The 21,970-nt window shown below is 36.5% G+C and overlaps 1 long non-coding RNA gene across 1 annotated transcript; it reads left to right on the top strand.

Moving 5' to 3' along the window:
• Positions 1–777: 777 nt before the first annotated feature.
• Positions 778–12,963, top strand: LOC131253281 (uncharacterized). Its single transcript, XR_009175072.1, has 3 exons — positions 778–872; positions 1,065–1,149; positions 12,859–12,963. It is a non-coding gene; the product is annotated as an uncharacterized LOC131253281 (long non-coding RNA).
• Positions 12,964–21,970: the final 9,007 nt, after the last annotated feature.

Genomic DNA, 21,970 nt, shown 5'->3' with positions numbered 1-21,970 from the left:
TTACTTTTTTATATGCTTTTATATGACAGGAGATATCTGTATTTGGCAGATAATATGCTATGCCAATTTGTTGATCCCATGTTCTGCACCCATATGGATTAAATCAACTCTTTGACATTGAAATAGGTAAGGTATATACCCCCATATGGATGTTGTTGCCATGCTTTCTAGATCATACTGTCTACACTGGAATCTTGCACAGAAGGAAGGGAAAAAAAAAACTTTTTTTCTCGATTGCAAGACCTGTCTCTTACTTTAGAGGTGTTATGTGATGCTTGATTGGGAGAAATAATATGGATTTGTTCGACCCGGAAGTAGCAGTGGTTGGTCCAGATTATGTAGTTTAGAGGAGTCTTAGGTCCAATATATATCTGATTTTATCATTTTTGAAGTGTTTTTATTGTTTCATAATACTAATGACTTGGTGCAGATGTGAAATATTTCAGATTGTTGGTGGATCTGAACATACTATATGTGCAAAACTCACATTCTCACAAGAATCATATGGTATGACTGAGATTCTAACCTATGAATTTGAAAGAAAATGTATGAGCTGCAAGCTTCCATAACACATCTTGTTTATTTTTCTATTTAGTGTAAACATTGGCTTGATTCGTTGATTTTTTTTTAAATGTCTCTTTTGGTGGAAACGGATTCCAAGAGGAAACCAATTCTAAGTATTTACGTGGGCCCAAATGCAAGAATTTGCATCTACCTCCACTTCTTTTTTTGGTACATTGGCATATATGATGTGTTACCCATACAAGCTTTCGTCATTTTTTGTCATTTCATTCATATAATTTTTTTGTTCTATCAATGCAGCTAGGTACAACATTGGTGCAGTTATCTTGCTCTGGGCACCTGTAGTCTTGGTATGTCTCATTGTCCTTTAATAATTTAATATATCGAGATTTCTTTCCCATCATCATTTACATTTTTCTTCTTAATCGATACTTGGAAGTTAATATAATCATTTACTCTGTTTTACAATCTTTAAAATCTTTATATGTAAATTTGTGTCCATATGCATTGTCGGAGAAACTAAAAAACTTACTCATTCTTAGATTGCATTGTGGAATATGCATCCATTATTCAAAGAAAGGGCAACATTCCAAGCACTCACACTTTCTCTCCTTGCTAGCTAAATTGGTGAGTCTTTTTTCCTTCATACTATATGATTCATTGATGAAGTGGCCTGGCCATTTGGACAGGCCCATATTTATATATTATCTCGAAATTGATGAAGTAGATCTAAATGTGCATCGGAGCTATCCGGATGTTGAGCGGGGGTCCCTAAAAGGTGGGAACCGCTGTTATGACCATGATGAAGTTATCCATTTTCTACGAACAACAATATGGGTGGTCGGGCCATTTGGATAGGCCCATGTTTATATATTATCTCGAAATTGATGAAGCAGATCCGGATGTGCATCGGAGCTATACGGATGTTGAGCGGGGGTCCCTGGAAGGTGGGAACCGCTGTTATGACAAAGATGAAGCTGTCCATTTCTTATGGACAACATTGGAGGAGCTTGCCATTTAGACAAGCCGTGTTTATATCTATATTTGCAGGGACCACACCCTTAACCTAAACCACACCCTAAACCTATAACCTAAACCTAAACCTTAACCTATAACCTATAACCTATAACCCAAACCTAAACCTATAACCTATAACTGAAGGTGACAGGAGCTCTGGAACGTGGGAGGCAGCGTGTAAGGCTTGGTTTTCTCTCTCTGTCCTTCTTATTCCTTTCTTTTCCTTTTTATTTTTATTTTGTTGTTTAATCAGCCCATCCATGTGTGGCTAATCCTCTTAGCTAGGGCTAAGAGGTGAAGCCTGTAGCGAGATGGGAGACACTATTTCCTGCTTTTCATTTAAATTTATGAACTGAACTTGGTTTTGAGTTGATTATTAAAAGAATATTTTCTCAGTCTTTAATGGTCTGTTGTGACTGAAATTACAATGGGTTTGCAATGGCTTTGAATATCTCTTTTTTCTCTTTTGATGTCCATGACGTCAGAAGGCCCTGTTGTTCACCATCGTCTCCTGGGCATGGTTGGATGATAGTACTCTTCCTAACTTCCATGTACTTTTGATTGGTTGGTAATTAGTTTAATCCTGTTATTTGCTTTGTCTCCTGGGCATGGTTAGATGATGGAATCCATTCTAATTCATATACCTTTCATCTCTTGAAAACCAGATCAAGTAAGTTCAGTTTGATTTCCATGATTCCTGATGCAGGCAAAAGATCTCCCTGATCCCTACAAGTGGATCCTCTGAATCCCTAGTTTCCCTTCTCTAAATTCCTTAAGTTTTAGATAATTATTCCTTAAATTCTATTTGGTTTAGATCACATCTTAGTCTAGTTCTATTTCTACCTAGTTTCAGGAAACGTACAAGTTTCAGTCCCTGTGGATTCGACCTCGGTCTTACCGAGTTTATTACTACATCACAACCCTGCACTTGGGGAGTGAACAAGTTTTTGGCGCCGTTGCCGGGGACTGATGGCTACGTTTTTCTGAAATTAATTAGTTTTAGAATTAGTTTGAGATTAGGATTTTACTAACTTTAGTTTTTGATTTTTATTTCTATTTGATTTTTAGAACTAACTTGTTTCCTGTTTTGTAGGATCCTGACATAAACTTCTAAATTGGTAATCCTTTTCTAATTCCTCTACTTTTTCTATTTTTAGAATTAGGGTTTGAATTTTAGAAATTTTCTAATTCTAGTATTTTCCTATTTATTTTATTTTATTTTAATTTTTTTAGAAATAGTTTATTTTTAGAAACTTTCCTGTTTTGCTTTTAGAAACTTGGTTAGTTATTTCTTTTTTTTTTTAGAGTTTCTTTCTAATTTTAGAAACTAACTCATCTTTCCTTTATTTTTAGAAATTTTCTAATTCTGGAACTTTCCTTCTTAGAAATTAACTTTCTAATTCTAACTCTTTTAGAATCTAACTTTGTTTCCTAATTTATTTTTAGAAATTTCTACTTGTAGGCTTTTTGTTTAAAAACTAACATTACTTTAGAATTTTTAGATTTAGAAACTAATTTCTGTTGTTTTCTTTTGCAGGATCTTAATATAAGAATCTCTAGTCTGGTAACATCTTTCTAACTTCTCCTCTTACTTTATGTACTGCTGTAGGATTCTTCCTTTTTCTAGGATTAGACTCAGAGTTAGGGTTCTACCATGGAAGCATGGGTACGTGCATATGCCGAGATGGATAAGAGATATTGGGGAATGCCTGAGGGTTATGGAATTCAATGTATACCTTAAGATTTTTCTCCATCAAGAACAGACATTGAGAATTGACTAGAACGTTATGTTTCATCTGTTAATAGGGCCGTATATGATCGTAATTATGGAAACGAGGATTATTATCAACCATCATATTCTCCCATGTATGATCAGTATGACTATTACCAGGGGAAACATCAAAATTTGGAAGATGAACCAACTATATGTTATAATGATTATCCTCTTGGATACCCTACCATTGATATCCAACCAGAAACAATCCAAGAGGATTTAGCTCAGCGTAGCCTGGCCTATCTCACGGAAATGAGAAAATCGTTGGAAGCGCTTAATTCGCGCCTTGATAAGATAGAGGAGGCTCGGTTATCTCAACTACAATTCATTCCAGAAATACAATGCGAGAAAAGTGATCCTAACTCACTTTGGAAGAACTCTGGAATTACAAATGAGGAGTTGGATTATATCAATGAGCATATGGTTCAATTTCCCGATGAGTTGATCTCAATGACTGTTCAAAGGAATGGTCAAGATGCATGGGTATCTTTCAAATACAGTGATGATGACACACTTTCCTCACATGACACACAGGATATCAATGATGACGTAGAGGTTAGTTTTTTCAAACCTCAACCGAACTTAGGTGTAGAATGTAAGGAGAGCGACCCCATCCCAAGTGTGTACTGCACGGAATTAGACAATGATGCTTATTGGGATGATAATCATGAATATACAGCCCAAAGTCCCCTAGAATCAATCTCAAGTTTGGTCCAGGTCAATGATCAAGATGTACATGAAGTAGTCAGTCATAATGAGCCACTCCCCTCACCTGACATGTCTGATTTTAAGGTGGAGGATGAGCCCCTTACAATCGACCCTTCTAACTCTTATAAAACATGTTTGGACCACTCCTCTGAATTAAATGATGATGTGATTCGAGAGAAGGACGAGTTGCTCGCTACGACCTTGGAAATTGAAACCACTAAGTTGAGGCCACCATCTGAGCTGTACACGTTTGACAATTCAATACCTCGATTGAGTAGTTTCAATGATCAAAGTGATCACATCGATGCTTCCCCTATTGATTTTCAATCTATCTGTGTAGGGCTGGAGCAAGAGAGCACACCTCCATTTACCTTTAAAGATAATGGATTCCTTGGGCAGATCATCACAAGCTTTAATGTGAAAAATGAATCACCCTCAGCTGAATGTCCCAACTCTTTTAATGATTGTTTGGCACACTTTGCAGATTCAAATGATCCCATGATAAGAGACATAGTGAATGCCTTGCAAGACAACATCTCGGTAGTCATCACTGAACGAGAGAACCCTTACTTTGAAGCCCCTTCTTCAACAGACCCTGAATGTTTACCATTAGGGGAGGAGGAGCTGAAAATTAAACTGAAGTTTGCTACTTTAGAATGTGTTGAGACTACACCACTTCCTGAAAATTTTTCTCAATTTGATCTACCTGTAGTCTCTGATTCACCATGGGATACTAACTTTGCAACTTTTTCTGACACAGGAGAATCATATATATTTTGGATACCTCAAGCGAATCAACAGCAAAACTTTAACGAGGTACATAAGTTTCTATGGAAGGTCATGCTCCAAGGCGTCCAAGCCTATTGCAAAAAGGGCTTTTGGATGATCATATTGAGGAACTTACTGAGAAACTTATCAAGATACTGGCCGAAAGAGGAACCTTGCGGCTTGACTCAGTAGTTTTTCCTTGCTTTCTTAAGACTAGGATAGTTGCTTTATTTGTCTGGCTGAAGACGGTAAACTTAGCGCTCCTAGGAGGCAACCCAGCTCTTCATTTCATTTCGTTTTTATCATTAGTTAGTTCAATGTTTGTGGGTAACATTACTGCAAACCCTCACGAGATTACAACTCGTCCACTAGGGGCAACCTAGGGGTTTAAAGGCTTGTTGCATATGCTAAATGCAATCGAGAGCACCTGCGAAAGTGGTATAGGTAGGATTTTGTCTTTACTGTTGTTGGTTTCTCTCTTGTACTGACCCCCTTTTACGTAAATAGCTATGGAAAGCCTCTTGATTTTTTCAGGTATTATCTTCCTATCACTTCTCATTTACTTATTTTGTCCCATGTGCATTGCATGTTTATTTCTTTTACATTGTGGACAATGTAGATTTTTGGTTGGGGGTGGGAGATTAGGTTTCCTAATCAGTATTTCTTGGTCTTGAGCAAAAGTTGTGAAAATTTTTAAAAAGTTGTGAAATTTTTTAATTTTTCAGGCTTTCTGATGAATTCGAAGTGATTTTGACGGCCATCTAGGGCACTTAGAATTTCAAGATGCGTGATGTTGGTACTTCTTGACTCTTGGATTCAGTTATCTATTAAATTTCACAGCTAAGTTTGAATTGTTAATCCATTATTAGAATTTGTAAACATTGATTGAGTCATGAATTCGCAGGACACATCTCACTTGCATATTAAGGTTTCAATTTGATATTAAAGGATTAACTTGGTAATCACTAAACATGAAAGGAACCAACTTGAGAAATTGAATGGATTGGGCGAACAATCTTACCATAGGTTTGCTCCCTATAGGTGAGGATTCGATTCCCCATGAATGATATGTGAAAAAGTTGGGTGTACAGTCTTTACCTTAGGTTTGCTCCCTATAGGTGAGGATCTGATCCCTCTTCTTGGTGTTACTTCTAATGAAAAAAAAAATCAAAAATAAAAGAATAAAAAGATAATGTGTAAGCCAAGTTGGGTTATCGTGAATTCTCTTAGTTGTTACCAATGATATCCTTCAATATCGAGGTAAAACTTAATGTTGACAAGTCGAGATTACACTATACATCCATGGAATTCAATATTTAGCATTGTTCTAATTAATGGATTAATATTTGAGCTTGATTATGAAGTACCGTGAGTTTGATTCGAGGAGAAAGTAATGCCAACATTCATAAATCTTAGAATTCGAATATCTGAATTGTTTTTCATAAATCTCTCGAGTTTGTAGAAATTGTTCTGTAATTCTCAACTTACTTTTCGCATACTTTGCTCGGGACTAGCAAAATGCTGGTTGGGGGTTGGGCGCCGTTCCCGGCAATGGAACCACAAAAACTTGTTCACTCCCCAAGTGCAGGGTTGTGATGTAGTAATAAACTCGGTAAGACCGAGGTCGAATCCACAGGGACTGAAACTTGTACGTTTCCTGAAACTAGGTAGAAATAGAACTAGACTAAGATGTGATCTAAACCAAATAGAATTTAAGGAATAATTATCTAAAACTTAAGGAATTTAGAGAAGGGAAACTAGGGATTCAGAGGATCCACTTGTAGGGATCAGGGAGATCTTTTGCCTGCATCAGGAATCATGGAAATCAAACTGAACTTACTTGATCTGATTTTCAAGAGATGAAAGGTATATGAATTAGAATGGATTCCATCATCTAACCATGCCTAGGAGACAAAGCAAATAACAGGATTAAACTAATTACCAACCAATCAAAAGTACATGGAAGTTAGGAAGAGTACTATCATCCAACCATGCCCAGGAGACGATGGTGAACAACAGGGCCTCCTGACGTCATGGACATCAAAAGAGAAAAAAGAGATATTCAAAGCCATTGCAAACCCATTGTAATTTCAGTCACAACAGACCATTAAAGACTGAGAAAATATTCTTTTAATAATCAACTCAAAACCAAGTTCAGTTCATAAATTTAAATGAAAAGCAGGAAATAGTGTCTCCCATCTCGCTACAGGCTTCACCTCTTAGCCCTAGCTAAGAGGATTAGCCACACATGGATGGGCTGATTAAACAACAAAATAAAAATAAAAAGGAAAAGAAAGGAATAAGAAGGACAGAGAGAGAAAACCCAGCCTTACACACTGCCTCCCACATTCCAGAGCTCCTGTCACCTTCAACTTTCTTCCCTTTCTTTTTCTCAATCCTCCTCACGTGCCAGCCCTCCAAAATCTTCCTCTTTCTCCACGTTTTCCCTGCCTAAGACGTGCAGCCAGCCTCTCCAGCTTCCTTTCCCTCTCCGTTTCTCTTCCTTTAGCCGAGCACAAAACCAAGACCGAGCAGCAGCAGCAGCCCCCCCAGACGAGCACTGATCTCCTCCCGTTCAAGCCTCTGCTCCAGCACTCAGCAGCAGCCAAGGTGCCTCCACGGCTGCCCTTCCTCTCCCCGTTTCTCCTTCCTTTGTACACTTTCTCTCTCTCTTTTTTATAGCACCCTCGTCGGCACCCAATTTCCGACCTCCATGCGGAAGTTTTTCGCATCAGAAACTGTGTTGGAGTCGGAATAGAAGAGCTTTCGCAGCAACTGAGTTCGTCTGCGCAGTGAAAACGCAAAACGACTTGCGTTTGGAGTGTCTTTGCGGCGTGATATCGACCTACCTGACAATTCTGACATCTTGGCTAGGGTATTGGACTCCCTGTGGACACATTGGACGGTCTGGATCACTCAAAGTGTTGATGGTGGGCCACAACTGCCTGGAAAATCCGATTTCGCGGACGTGCGTAGCCTTTCGCACGTCCGGCGCTGACGTGATCGGTGGGCCCCACAGAGGTGTTTTCGAAGAAATCCACCCCGTCCATTGGATTCAGAACGAAATTTTGATAAAGAATGGATAGTTTTGAACGTCCATTGACGCGGAATCAGAGAAGAAATCACCCAAACATCAATTTGAAAGTTGCAGGGCAGTCCACTTATGGCCTCTGTATCGTGCACGTGTGCTTGCATGGGTCCAAAAGTTTAGCATGGGTTTGAAGAACTCATGGCCCTCTACAAGATGGACGGTTTAGATTTCCTACTGGGACAATGTGTGGGGCCCACTAGCGTCCGCAAAAACGGACAGCGTCCGTTCATCTCGCCGCGTGAAACGGAAGCTCCGTTTTTGGGAAGAAGATGCAGGTCAGCGCTGCTGACCCGCTTTAGCTTGTTTGGTGCGGCTCGGGTACGTGTGTACCTCATATACACACGTTGTATATGTGGGGCCCATTGTGATGTTCTATCAAAATCCAAACCATCCATTTGTTTCCTCATCTTATTTAAACCACCGAGACCAAAGTTGAGACAGTTCCAGATATCAGGTGGGCCCAGAATCAATGGTTTATGGGCTGATCTGTCAGATGGGGCACTTCTATAGTGATCCGATGGCTGAAATTTGATATGTACAGCTAATTTATGGCCCTCAGGCCATGTATAAAGTTTTGAGTCAATCAGATGGCGGGAACTATGTGATCTTGCATTCTTCACCAATTTCGGGCCTCTTTAATGTGAATGGCCTGATTTCCTCGGATCCTTGATGCATAATTCCATCGATCTTCGTCCCCTGGAGTCCGTCCCTTGCCTTGGGTATCATCAGAGCGTTAAATCCATGGTTTAAGCACCATTTTTCAGTTCATGCTTGTAAATACACTCTGCATCACAAATACAATTAAATCAGGCTATTAAACGGTATCATGCTTGTAAAGCCATGCAATAAATGGGTCTGATATGCAATATTTGACCCTCAACAATAACCTAACCTAAACCTACACCTAATCCTAATCTCAACTCCCAAACCTAAACCTAAACCTACACCTAATCATAATCTCAACTCCCTAACCTAAACCTAAACCTAAACTTGAAAACCCAAACCTAAACCCAATCTCAAACCCGAACCCGATTTCCTAAACCTAAACCTTAACCTATTCTCAATTCCCTAAAGCTATAACCTATAACCTAAACCTAAACCTTAACCTTAACCTTAACCTAAACCTATAACCTAAACCTAAACCTATAACCTTAACCTAAACTAAAACCTAGGACCTAAACCTTAACCTATAACCTATAACCTAAACTTATAACCTATAATCTAACCTTAACCTTAACCTAAACCTATAACCTAAACCTAAACCTAAAACCTAAATGTATTCTCAAATCCCTAAACCTAAACCTACACCTAATCCTAATCTCAACTCCCTAACCTAAACCTAAACCTAAACTTGAAAACCCAAACCTAAACCCGATCCCGAACCCGAACCCAATTTCCTAAACCTAAACCTTAACCTATTCTCATTTCTCTAAAGATATAACCTATGACTTAAACCTAAACCTAAACCTATAACCTTAACCTAAACCTAAAACCTAAATATATTCTCAAATCCCTAAACTTAAACCTACACTTAATCCTAAATACAACTCCTTAACCTAAACCTAAACTTGAAAATCGAAACTTAAACCTAAACCCAAACCTGATTTCCTAAACCTAAACCTTAACCTATTCTCAATTCCCTAAACCTTAACCTATAACCTAACCTAAACCTATAACCTAAACCTAAGCCTAAAACCTAAACCTAAACATAAAACCTAAATGTATTCTCAAATCCCTAAACCTAAACCTACACCTAATCCTAATCTCAACTCCCTAACATAAACTTAAACCTAAACTTGAAAACCCAAACCTAAACACGATCCCGAAACCAAACCCGATTTCCTAAACCTAAACCTTAACCTATTCTCAATTCCCTAAAGCTATATAACCTATATAGTATAGCCTATAACCTAAACCTAAACCTTAACCTAAACCTATAACCTAAACCTAAACCTTAACCTAAACCTAAACCTATAACCTTAACCTAAACCAAAACTTATGACCTAAACCTTAACCTATAACCTACAACCTAAACTTATAACCTATAACCTAACCTTAACTTAAACCTAAAACCTAAACCTAAGCCTTTAACCTACAACCTAAATCTAAACCTAAAACCTAAATGTATTCTCAAATCCCTAAACCTAAACCTACACTTAATCCTAATCTCAACTCCTTAACTTAAACCTAAACCTAAACTTGAAAACCCAAACCTAAACCCAATCCCGAACTCGAACCCGATTTCCTAAACCTAAACCTTAACCTATTCTCAATTCCCTAAAGCTATAACCTATAACCTAAACCTAAACCTATAACCTTAACCTAAACCAAAACCTAGGACCTAAACCTTAACCTATAACCTATAACTAGAACTTATAACCTATAACGTAACCTTAACCTTAACCTAAACCTAAACCTAAAACCTAAATGTATTCTCAAATCCCTAAACCTAAACCTAAACCTAAACCTATAACCTATAACCTATAACCTAAACCTAAACCTAAAACCTAAATGTATTCTCAAATCTCTAAACCTAAACCTATACCTAATCCTAATCACAACTCCTTAAACTAAACCTAAACTTGAAAACCCAAGCCTAAACCCGAACTCGAAACCGAACCTGATTTCCTAAACCTAAACCTGAACCTATTCTCAATTCCCTAAACCTTAACCTATAACCTAACCTAAACATATAACCTAAACCTAAGCCTAAAACCTAAACCTAAACCTAAAACCTAAACCTAAACATAAAACCTAAATGTATTCTCAAATCCCTAAACCTAAACCTACACCTAATCCTAATCTCAACTCCCTAACCTAAACTTAAACCTAAACTTGAAAACCCAAACCTAAACCCAATCTCGAACCCAAACCTGATTTCCTAAACCTAAACCTTAACCTATTCTCAATTCCCTAAAGCTATATAACCTATATATTATAACCTATAACCTAAACCTAAACCTAAACCTAAACCTTAACCTAAACCTATAACCAAAACATAAACCTTAACCTAAACCTAAACCTATGACCTTAACCTAAACCAAAACTTATGACCTAAACCTTAACCTATAACATATAACCTAAACTTATAACCTATAACCTAACCTTAACCTAAACCTAAAACTTAAACCTAAACCTAAAACCTAAAACCTAAATGTATTCTCAAATCCCTAAACCTAAACCTACACCTAATCCTAATCTTAACTCCCTAACCTAAACCTAAACCTAAACTTGAAAACCCAAACCTAAACCTGATCTCGAAAATGAACCCAATTTCCTAAACCTAAACTTTACCTATTCTCAATTCCCTAAAACTATAACCTATAACCTATAACCTAAACCTAAACCTTAACCTAAACATAAACCTATAACCTTAACCTAAACCAAAACCTAGGACCTAAACCTTAACCTATAACCTATAACCGGAACTTACAACCTATAACCTAACCTTAACCTAAACCTATAATATAAATCTAAACTTAAAACCTAAATGTATTCTCAAATCCCTAAACCTAAACCTACACCAAATCCTAATCTCAACTCCCCAACCTAAACATAAACCTAAACTTGAAAACCCAAACCTAAACCCGATCCCGATCCCAAACCCAATTTCCTAAACATAAACCTTAACCTATTCTCATTTCCCTAAAACTATAACCTATGACTTAAACCTAAACCTAAACCTATAACCTTAACCTAAACCTAAAACCTAAATGTATTCTCAAATCCCTAAACCTAAACCTACACCTAATCCTAATCGCAATTCCTTAACCTGAACCTATACTTGAAAATCCAAACCTAAACCCGAACCCGAACCTGAGCCTGATTTTCTAAACCCAAACCTTAACCTATTCTCAATTCCCTAAACCTTAACCTATAACCTAAATCTAAGCCTAAAACCTAAACCTAAACCTAAAACCTACATGTATTCTCAAATCCCTAAACCTAAACCTACACCTAATCCTAATCTCAACTCCCTAACCTAAACTTGAAAATCCAAACCTAAACCGGATCCTGAACCCGAACCCGATTTCCTAAACCTAAACCTTAACCTATTCTCAATTCCCTAAAGCTATAACCTATATACTATAACCTATAACCTAAACCTAAACCTTAACCTAAACCTATAACCTAAACCTAAACCCTAACCTAAACCAAAACCTATAACCTTAACCTAAACCAAAACCTATAACCTAAACCTTAACCTATAACCTATAACCTAAACTTATAACCTATATAACCTAACCGTAACCTAAACCTAAAACCTAAACCTAAACCTACCATCTAAACCTATAACCTAAAACCTAAGCCTAGACCTAAAACCTAAATGTATTCTCAAATCCTTAAACCTAGACCTACACCTAATCCTAATCTCAACTCCCTAACCTAAACTTAATCCTAAACTTGAAAACCCAAACCTCAACCCGAACCTGATTGATGTAATAATGTAGCCCACTCACATGGCAACAAACAAGAAAATCTTGCTTTGTTGGCAAGCATACTCGAACTCAAGCATCACAATGCATCTATTTCCATCTCCACTATCTCTTATAGCATAGATTATTTGAGATTTGAATTTATCTCATTTTTAGAGTCATGTCCTAACACAATATGATAATATTAATAGAGAAGGTGGATTTGTCACCAACATTATTCCAAGACCCATATAACCAAATGGGGCTGTTACTACTTTTGGCAAAAAACCATGAAGTCTAGTAGGAATGGATATCGTCTGTAAATAGTAAGTTTACTTTTTATAGTAAGTCACATATTTTAGTGTGTTTGATTTGGAGTTTTGAGTTTAAAAGTCCATCCTAGGTTTGAACACATTACTCATGTTGGATTTTGTCATAGTTTAGAAGATTTGTAGGTACATTTTTTATTTCTTCATATATAATTATTTTTTTTCTTTCTTCCTTTTGAGTTGTGTACAAAGGCATGCTTGTTTGATTATGTCTACAAATGTTGTTTTATACAGGCTGACAAGTTAAAGAAGTTAGTGGAGGATGAAATTCATTTTCTCAACTGAAGGGTTTCAAACTTGAAAGTGATCTTGTGTTGAAGTCCACAAAAGTTACATCTGCAATTTCAAGGAAAGAAGAAGCTCTATCTTCTACATTTGCAGAATTGACCATTTGAAGGAAGAGAATTCTATAAAAACGTGAGCATTATTGAATGCATATGGAGGGTGTTTACTGTGTTGGAGTGTATTTATTTCTTACACATGAGGGCATGCCTTAGTTGTAATTCTTAGGATAGGTTGAGCAAAGTGAAGTATTGTTTATTTAGAAATGTGAATGTAGGATGCATTGTATGATTTGATTGCTATTTGTAATAAATGCATCATTTTTTTCTGATTGCATTTTATGTACTATTTTTATCAGCATTAAGCTTAGATGAGTTATCAATCACAGTAGGTTCTTGCAATGGAAACAGGTCATATTATTACAATTTAAAAAAAAATAGCTACAAATATAATCCGTAGCTATAGCTACGGCTTTTGTCCGTAGATATTGGTATCTATTGCTATGGATATTGTCCGTAGCTATTGGTATATATTGCTACGGATATAATTTGTAGCTATTGGTGGGGTAGCTAAAGGTATTGCTACGGATATAATCCGTAGCTATTGGTATCTATTGCTACGGATATGATCCGTAGCTATTGGTATCTATTGTTATGGATATAATCCGTAGCGATACCTTTAGCTACCCCACCAATAGCGACAGACATGCTATGGATTATATCCGTAGCAAAAAGCCTTTTGCTATGATTTTTAGCCGTAGCCTTTGCCCGTTTTTCTTGTAGTATTTTCTTGCTTGCCGAACTATACTTTTTGAAGTCTTGCGGTGTCAGCCTACCGCGATACACATTATTCTTGATCTCTTCTCCTGCCTTTGCTTTCACTGAAGCATAAATTCTATTGGCGTGGGTGTTCGCACTAGCCTTGACCTGAAATCTTCCTAGGGCGGCCGAGAATGGCTTGTTTCTCTCAACATACGGCAATGGCACTGTAAATTAGACAGTAACATTTTCAACTGTTCAGGTGATAGCAGGGTTAGTGGTGGCTGCCCTAGTTGTCTCAGATGTTTCGACACAAAATAGAATTTCTTCTTTGCTTCTGCAGTCTTAGATGATTCTGCCTTTTCTGTTTCTTCTTTAATCATATTTGCTTGACTGTCCTTCAAGACTTTGCTTTCATCAATCTTTCTTTCATCTTCGGCAAACCCTATATAATAACTAGCATCCGCAAAGGACTCGGCCTCTATATATGGCTTTGCATCAGCCATTACTTTATACTGCATTCCATCTTTAAAGTATTTGAAGCATTGATGCAGTGTAGAGGGTACAATGCTGTATTGATGGATCCATGGCCTTCCTAGGAGAAGATTGTATGTTGTCACGGCATTTTTAATGTGACACATGGCACCAGTAATCAATTCTCCTATTTTTAGCATCACCGTAATTTTACCAAGTGCATGCTGCCCATCTTGATTGAAACCCTGTATCATCATTCCACTAGGGCATAAATCTGAATGACGATGACCCAGTCTACATAACATTGAGAGTGGCAAGAGGTTCACCGCAAACCCATTATCTATTATAACCCGCTTAACCTTCTTCCCACAGATATGACCTTCTATCATTAGCGGCCTATTATGCTCTAACTCGCAGATCAAATCATCATCGGAGAAAGAAATGACCGGTAGGCAGTTTTCTTGTTCATCATGCTTTTCACGCTCCAATTCTACCAGTAAAGTTTCTCTGACATCATAATTAGACAATGCTTGGATCAAGCTCTGCCAAAATTTCTCTAACAACTTAAGCGCATCGTAGACGCTTAATTGGGTGGTATACCCTTCAAATGACTCACTACATCATAAGTCACCTTTGCCGTCTCATTCTTCTTTTCATTCTCATCATCATCACTCTGCCTTCCAATGACTTCTTTTCTTATAATCCTTCCTTTTTTGCTTCACAAGGCTTGTTATATTCTTTCCTGATCGCAATATAATCACTGCTACCTTCTTTGTCGTCTTACGGTCCTCTTTCTCTCTCTTTTTGCTGCCCCTTTCTCGGATCGTAAGCATATTCACCATTGCCATTGTACCCCTTTCCTTTTCTTTTCCAATTGATATTTCACCTTTATCTATCATCCGTTGTATTATACATTTTCAATGTATAACAATTCTCCGTCGGATACCCCACCAGACGATGATAGCGGCAAAAATCTTTCTCTAGTTTTTATCACATCCTCAGGGCACTTGGGTTCTAGTAATTCAATCGTGTCGGCCTTTAGTAGTTGGTTCATCATAGAAATGACATCTTCCTTGTCGAACGCGAACCCCTCGTGAGAATTGAGCATCCTAGGCCTCTTTCCACTATATCTATTTCTTGATTAGTTCCATTCTTCTTTTCATTCTGGTCTCTTTTCTCTTAAGTCCCCTGTATCTTTGCTTCTCTTGTCATGATCGACAGTATTTACGGCCATCCTGCTGGGCACTCTCCTAGCTGTCTCATGGTGAAATGCTGGCATCTTACGGGTCATCAATTCCAAAGCATGAGCCTTGGTGGCCAGGTCACGAAAAGTTTTGATGTCGACGCTAGTGAGTCCAAACGTGATTCCCGTCTCCATAGAATTCAGACACGTTTTGACCTATTCTTTTTCTTTCGGCAGCTGCTTACATGAGGCTCCCAATGTCTTCCATCTATCGATAAATTTTCTACTGGTTGTCCTTCTCTTTGCCACACGGAAGCCAATTCCGTAATACTAACATCTCATTCTGAAGAGAAGAAGTTTGACATGAAGGCATCCTGCATTTGCTCCCAAGTACATATCGACCCTGGAGCCAGAATGGAATACCATCAGAATGCTTTGTGCGTCAATGACGACTCGAACAATCGTAAGCAATACTACGGTAACGTAGAAAAATTCCTTATGCTAGTAATGAAGTGCATTAAGTGTTCTTCCACTACGTGAAAAATGGAAAAAAAATGACGGATTTAGAGACGGTTCTGGACCGTCACTAAAATTGCTTGGTTTAAAGACGCTTTAGAGACGGCCGTAAACCGTCTCTAAATTTTTAGACGGCCCTTGACTGTCCTTATTATTGTCTTAAAATTTTGAACGATGACAAATCATTTAAGACAGTCAAAAACCGTCGTTAATTGCAGATAAAAGACGGCCATTGACCGTCGGGAATAAGAGACGGTCCCTGACCGTCTTATATGGTGGAATTTGAGACGGTCAAAGACCGTCCCTATTAGAGACGGTCATTGACCGTCTCTTACTGGTAATTTGAGACTATCAAGGACTGTCTCAATTAGAGACGGTCGTTGGCCGTCTTTTCCTGTAATTTGGGACTGTTAAAGAGAGTCTGTATTAGGGACGGTTCTTAGCTGTCTCTGTTTGAGACTGTCAAGGACCATCTCTATTAAAGACGGTCATTGACCGTCTTGTATTGGTAATCTGAGACTGTCATTAACCGTCTCAATTATAGATGGTCATCGGCCGTCTTTTACTACTTATGGAAGGCAGTCAAAAATATCCTGTATTAGGGACAGTCCTTAGCAGTCTCTATTTAAGACTGTCAATGACCGTCACTATTAGAGACGGTCCTTAGCCGTCTTATTATGGTTATTTGAGACTGTCAAGGACCGTCTGCATTAGAGACGGTCCTAAACCGTCTCTAATGCTCAAGTCAAACATTAAGAATAAAAGAAATTATGAATTTGGAAAAAAAAAAGGTTAAAAAACTTAGAAAATTAACTAACAATGTTTAAGAAAAAAATTTTAATTTTGATAAAAAAAAATGTAATTTTATAAAAATCTAGATTTTGAAATAAAAATTAAGAACTTTTAATAATGTTGATAATTTTGAAAAAAAAATTCGATAAGAAAATGATATTTTGAAAAAGAAAATTTTAAAAATTAAACAAAATTGTAAAAAAATTGTCAAATTGAAAAAATATATATTTTTTAAAAAAGAAAACTAGATTTTGTATTTTGAAAAGAAAAATTAAAAAGTTGTATAACAGAAGTGATATTTAAAAAATGATATTTTGAAAAAGAAAATTTTAAAAATTAAACAAAATTGTAAAAAAAAATTGTCAAATTGCAAAAAAAAAAAAAATATTTTTTAAAAAATAAAACTTGATTTTGTAGTTTGAAAAGAAAAATTAAAAAGTTGTATAACAAAAGTGATATTTAAAAAATGATATTTTGAAAAAGAAAATTTTAAAAATTAAACAAAATTGTGAAAATATAGACAAATTGTAAAAAAAAATATATTTTAAAAAAGAAAACTAGATTTTGTATTTTGAAAAGAAAAATTAAAAAGTTATATAACAAAAATGATATTTAAAAAATGATATTTTGAAAAAGAAAATTTAAAAAATTAAACAAAATTGTGAAAAAATTTACAAATTGTAAAAAATATATATATTTTAAAAAAGAAAACTAGATTTTGTATTTTGACAAGAAAAATTAAAAAGTTATATAACGAAAGTGATATTTAAAAAATGATATTTTGAAAAAGAAAATTTAAAAATTAAACAAAATTGTGAAAAAATTGACAAATTGTAAATTATATATATATATATATATATATATATATATATATATATATATATATATATATATATATATATATATATATATATATATAAGAAAACTAGATTTTGTATTTTGAAAGGAAAAATTAAAAAGTTATATAACAAGATTTCGATTAAAAAAATGATATTTTGAAAAAGAAAATTTAAAAAATTAAATGAAATTGTGAAAAAATAGACATTGTAAAAAAAAAATATTTTTTTTAAAAAAAAAAGAAAACTAGATTTTGTATTTTGACAACAAAAATTTAAAAGTTATATAACAAAAGTGAGATTTTAAAATGATATTTTGAAAAAAAAAATAAGAAATTAAACAAAATTGTGAAAAAATTGAAAAAATGTAAAAAAAATATATTTTTTAAAAAAGAAAACTAGATTTTGTATTTTGACAAGAAAAATCGAAAAAAAAAAAAAAGGGATCTATATCAAATTGAATGGATGTGGCCTACAATACACAAGGTGGGATTAAAAACATGTAAACGTGAAAAGAAAAAAGAAAAAGAAGAAGAAGAGTGTTAACTCGAGGTTAAAAAAAATATAAACGTTTAAGAAAGAGGAGTGCAAATCAAAGTTCCTCAATACCTTGGTAAAAAAGAAAATGGTCTTAAATTCAACGGTAATATCAGATGGTTGAGATTATCCAATCATTGTGATATTAAAATAAGTGCTCTACCCAACAGAATAGATGTGCCCTTCAACCCAAGTGCAGACCAAAGAAGATTGAAGCATATAGATGTTTAAAAAGAATAGTACAAGTCAATGTTCCTCAGGATAGTCAAAAAGAAAATGGTCCAAATTAATCCAACGGCAATTTCAGACAGTTGAGATCATCCAATCAGTGTGACCTTTGGAGAGGGTACAGGTCTGCCAGGTGTTGCCAACATTAAGAATTGGAACCAAATGCATACATTAGTATAGGCCATTCTCATGTTATCATTTTTCGACTATTAACTCGTCTCCAAAGCAATGAGATGTAAACTTGCACAGCTTAGATATAGTTTAAGCTGCTTGTTAATTAAAAAGGAACTGGAATATAGTTAATTAAGTCAAATGGAATCTCAAAAAAAGAAAAAAAAAAAAAAAGACGACCGACATCCATCCAATCGTACCAAGTCCACCAATCATGTGGCAGAGATTGTTCCATGAAAGGCATTCCCAGCTCTCCAGCCATCCACAGTCGGCCCCCACATATTAACTCCAAGGACTCTAAAACAGTAAAACACAACACATAAGTCTCACTAGAAATCCTAGAACTTGCAGAAACACAAGACATTGACACAGACAGAATTTTTTCCAAATAGAATCAAATTAATATCAAAGGTTAGTTTCCAAACACCACTAGTAGAATCAAACAATCTTTAACAAGAAAACAAAATCAAACCCTACAACCCCTAGAATTCAACATACAGCCTCATCAAAATAGCAAAATTCAAAGGTGAAAAAATTATCATAAGAGCGATTTCATGACCCACCTGAGATTATTGAGTTCTTATGATTCGAAATCACATCCTAAATATATGATGGAAAAATATATGGACGATGTCGATATACATAAAATATATCAAGGTGGGCCATACACGGTTAGAGTAACACCCATGAAGGAGTTATCTAAATAGTGAAATGGTACTATAAGGTCACCTCTTGGGAACTTCCCATGAGGTTAATCTGTGTGCGCCCCACCATGATGTATGTAGAACATCAACACCATGCATTTAATGTGTCCCATTTAAGTCCAAAAATCAGTCATATACAAAACTCAGGTGAGCCATAGCATCTAAAACTATGTGAAGACATCCCTAAAACATATAAAAGCATTCAATTGGTGGGGCCCACATGAGTTTTGGATGTGTGTGAAACTTGGGCTGACTCCTCATCCAAGTGGGACACACGTATATAATGAATGGGCTGGATCTATGAACCACATCTAGGTGGCCCAATAAATGATTATGAATGTTTTAATGGGAGGGTAACCCTCTCAACTATAGTATGTGGTGTGGCCCACCCAAGTCATGGATTGACTTTATTTTTAAGGTCGTGGCCACCATGGAATGGTGCATCTAACTGACGGGACAAATCCAAAGTTCAAGTGGACCCACCATAGAAAAGAGTGGGATAGTGACACCCACTATTGAAACCTTCTTAGGGCTCGCCGTGATGTTTATTTGAGATCCAACCTGTTTATCAGTTAATACAGACATGGATGCAGTTAAAAATTGGTCTGACCCCTCATCCAAGTGGGACACACATAATGAGTGGGTTGGATATGTGAATCACATTTAGGCAGGCCTAATATATGATTATGAATGTTCTAAGGAAACCCCTCCATTATATTATGTGGTGTGGTCCACATTTAGGTTGATTTTTGTGTTTTCCCTTCATTCATATTTTTTTTTGATATTATGAACATGTTGAATGACAAATAAACATTACTGTGGGCCCAAGGAAGGTATCAACGGTGGAAATCATTATTCCACACCGTTTTGTGTGGCATGGTCCACTTGAATTATGGATTTATCGAAAATTTGGGATCAACCCACACCGTTCATCTATTTTTTGAGATCATTTTATAGAATTATCCAAAAAATGAATCATATCCAAAGATTAAATGGACCACACCACAAATAAGGGGAACGAATTGGCTCCTCCCCTACACCATCCAATGGCTTGTAGTTGGTGCTGTGTGGGCCCAACCATGATGTGTTTTTACAAATACATGGATGAAGGGAAAAACTAAAATATCAACTTGATCCAAAACTTCAGTGGCCTCCCAAAAATTTTCAATGGTAGACGTTTAGTTTATATTATTTCCTATGATGTGGTCCACTTCAGATTTTTATAGGCTTCATTTTTGAGCTTATGTAATAAAATTATATGTTAAAATGGATGGATGGAGTGGATAAAATGAAAAAATCATGGTGGGCCCCAAAGGATTTACTTAGTATGCTTGGGAACGGATTGGCTACTCCCCAGAGACTAGCCAATGGCTGGTGGTGGGTGCTTTGTGGCCCCCACCATGATGTATGTGTTTCATCCATGCCGTCCATATATTTTTACAGATAATTTTACAATATGAGACCAAAAATGAGATATATCCAAATCTCAAGTGGACCACATTATAGGAAACAGTGTTGAATGAGCGACGACCATTAAAAACATTTTGGCAACCATAAAAGTTTTGGATCAAGCTGATTTTTGTTTTTTCCCTTCATTTGGTCCTGTATGACCAAATCAACAGATTGGATGTCAAATAAACAGTATAGTGGGCCTTAGGAGGATTTTAATGGTGGATATCCAATCACTATTGTTCTCATGTGGTGTGGACCACTTGAGATTTATATTCCTCTAATTTTTGGCATAAAGCTTTAAAATGATCTTTAAAAATGGATGAACGGAATGGATGAAACACATACTTCATGGTAGGGCCCACAGAGCACCGACCAACAACCAGCCCAAATTTGGGCGCACGCTCAAAACAGAGCCGCGCGCACCCTTCTCTCACTGGGCACGCTCCCTTCCCTCTCTCTCTCTCTCACCCCTGCCCTCCCTCGCCGCCCTCTCTCTCTCTCTCTCTCTCTCTCTCTCTCTCTCCTCTCTTCACCACGCCCTCTCTCTGTTTCTCTGTCTCTCTCGGTGCTCTCTTCTCTCACGCATCCACACGAGGTATCTCTCTCTCTCTCTCAATCTCTCTCAATCTCAATACCGATTGAAACGATTTGGGGATTTAGGGATTTGGGGATTTGGGGATTTGGGGATTTAGGGATTTGGGGATTTAGGGATTTAGGGATTAAGGTGGGCCCTACTGAGTTTACTCAGTACAATAAGAGCGTACTGAGTAACTCGGTATGCAATCCGATTTCCTCTGCAGCATCACCATGATCTATGGCCCCACCATGATGTATATATTTTATCCATGCCATTCATCTATTTTTACAGATCATTTTAGGGCTTTATCTCACTCAGAAAACCTTTTGGAGGACATGTGTGAGATGGCCATGCATGCTTATGAGAGTATCAAAGTTTCTCTTTTGCAGGCCTGTTCCACGAAAGGGGTTTGATACTCTGGCAAAGTTTAGTGAATGATACACATGTACACAAACATCTTTCAAGTAGCAAATTTTTTCTGATATTAAAAATTCTTAGAACTCTGTTGATGTGGCTACTGGCTTTAAGATGGAATGTAAAGATCAGAGATTTGGACATCAGCAGTATTTATGCATTGAATTAGTCGTAATCTTTGATGTAATATTGACGTGTGGATTCTCTGGTATTAGTTCATAATATAGATGCCAGACAAGCAAAGCTTGTTATACACTGCAAGCTGCAAATATTTAAACTTATTTAATGTGTTTTGTGATGTGTTCTTATGCAAAACCAAAAGAAAATGTCATCTAGAAAGTTTCAGATATGTATTGATCAGGTAAAATATTTATCTTCCTTTAAAGAGATTGTGATACTTTAGCTGATTGGAAATGAAATTT

The sequence above is a fragment of the Magnolia sinica genome, chromosome 8, assembly GCF_029962835.1.
Source record: "Magnolia sinica isolate HGM2019 chromosome 8, MsV1, whole genome shotgun sequence".
Lineage (NCBI taxonomy): Eukaryota > Viridiplantae > Streptophyta > Magnoliopsida > Magnoliales > Magnoliaceae > Magnolia > Magnolia sinica.
This window is presented reverse-complemented; position numbering and strand designations above follow the sequence as displayed.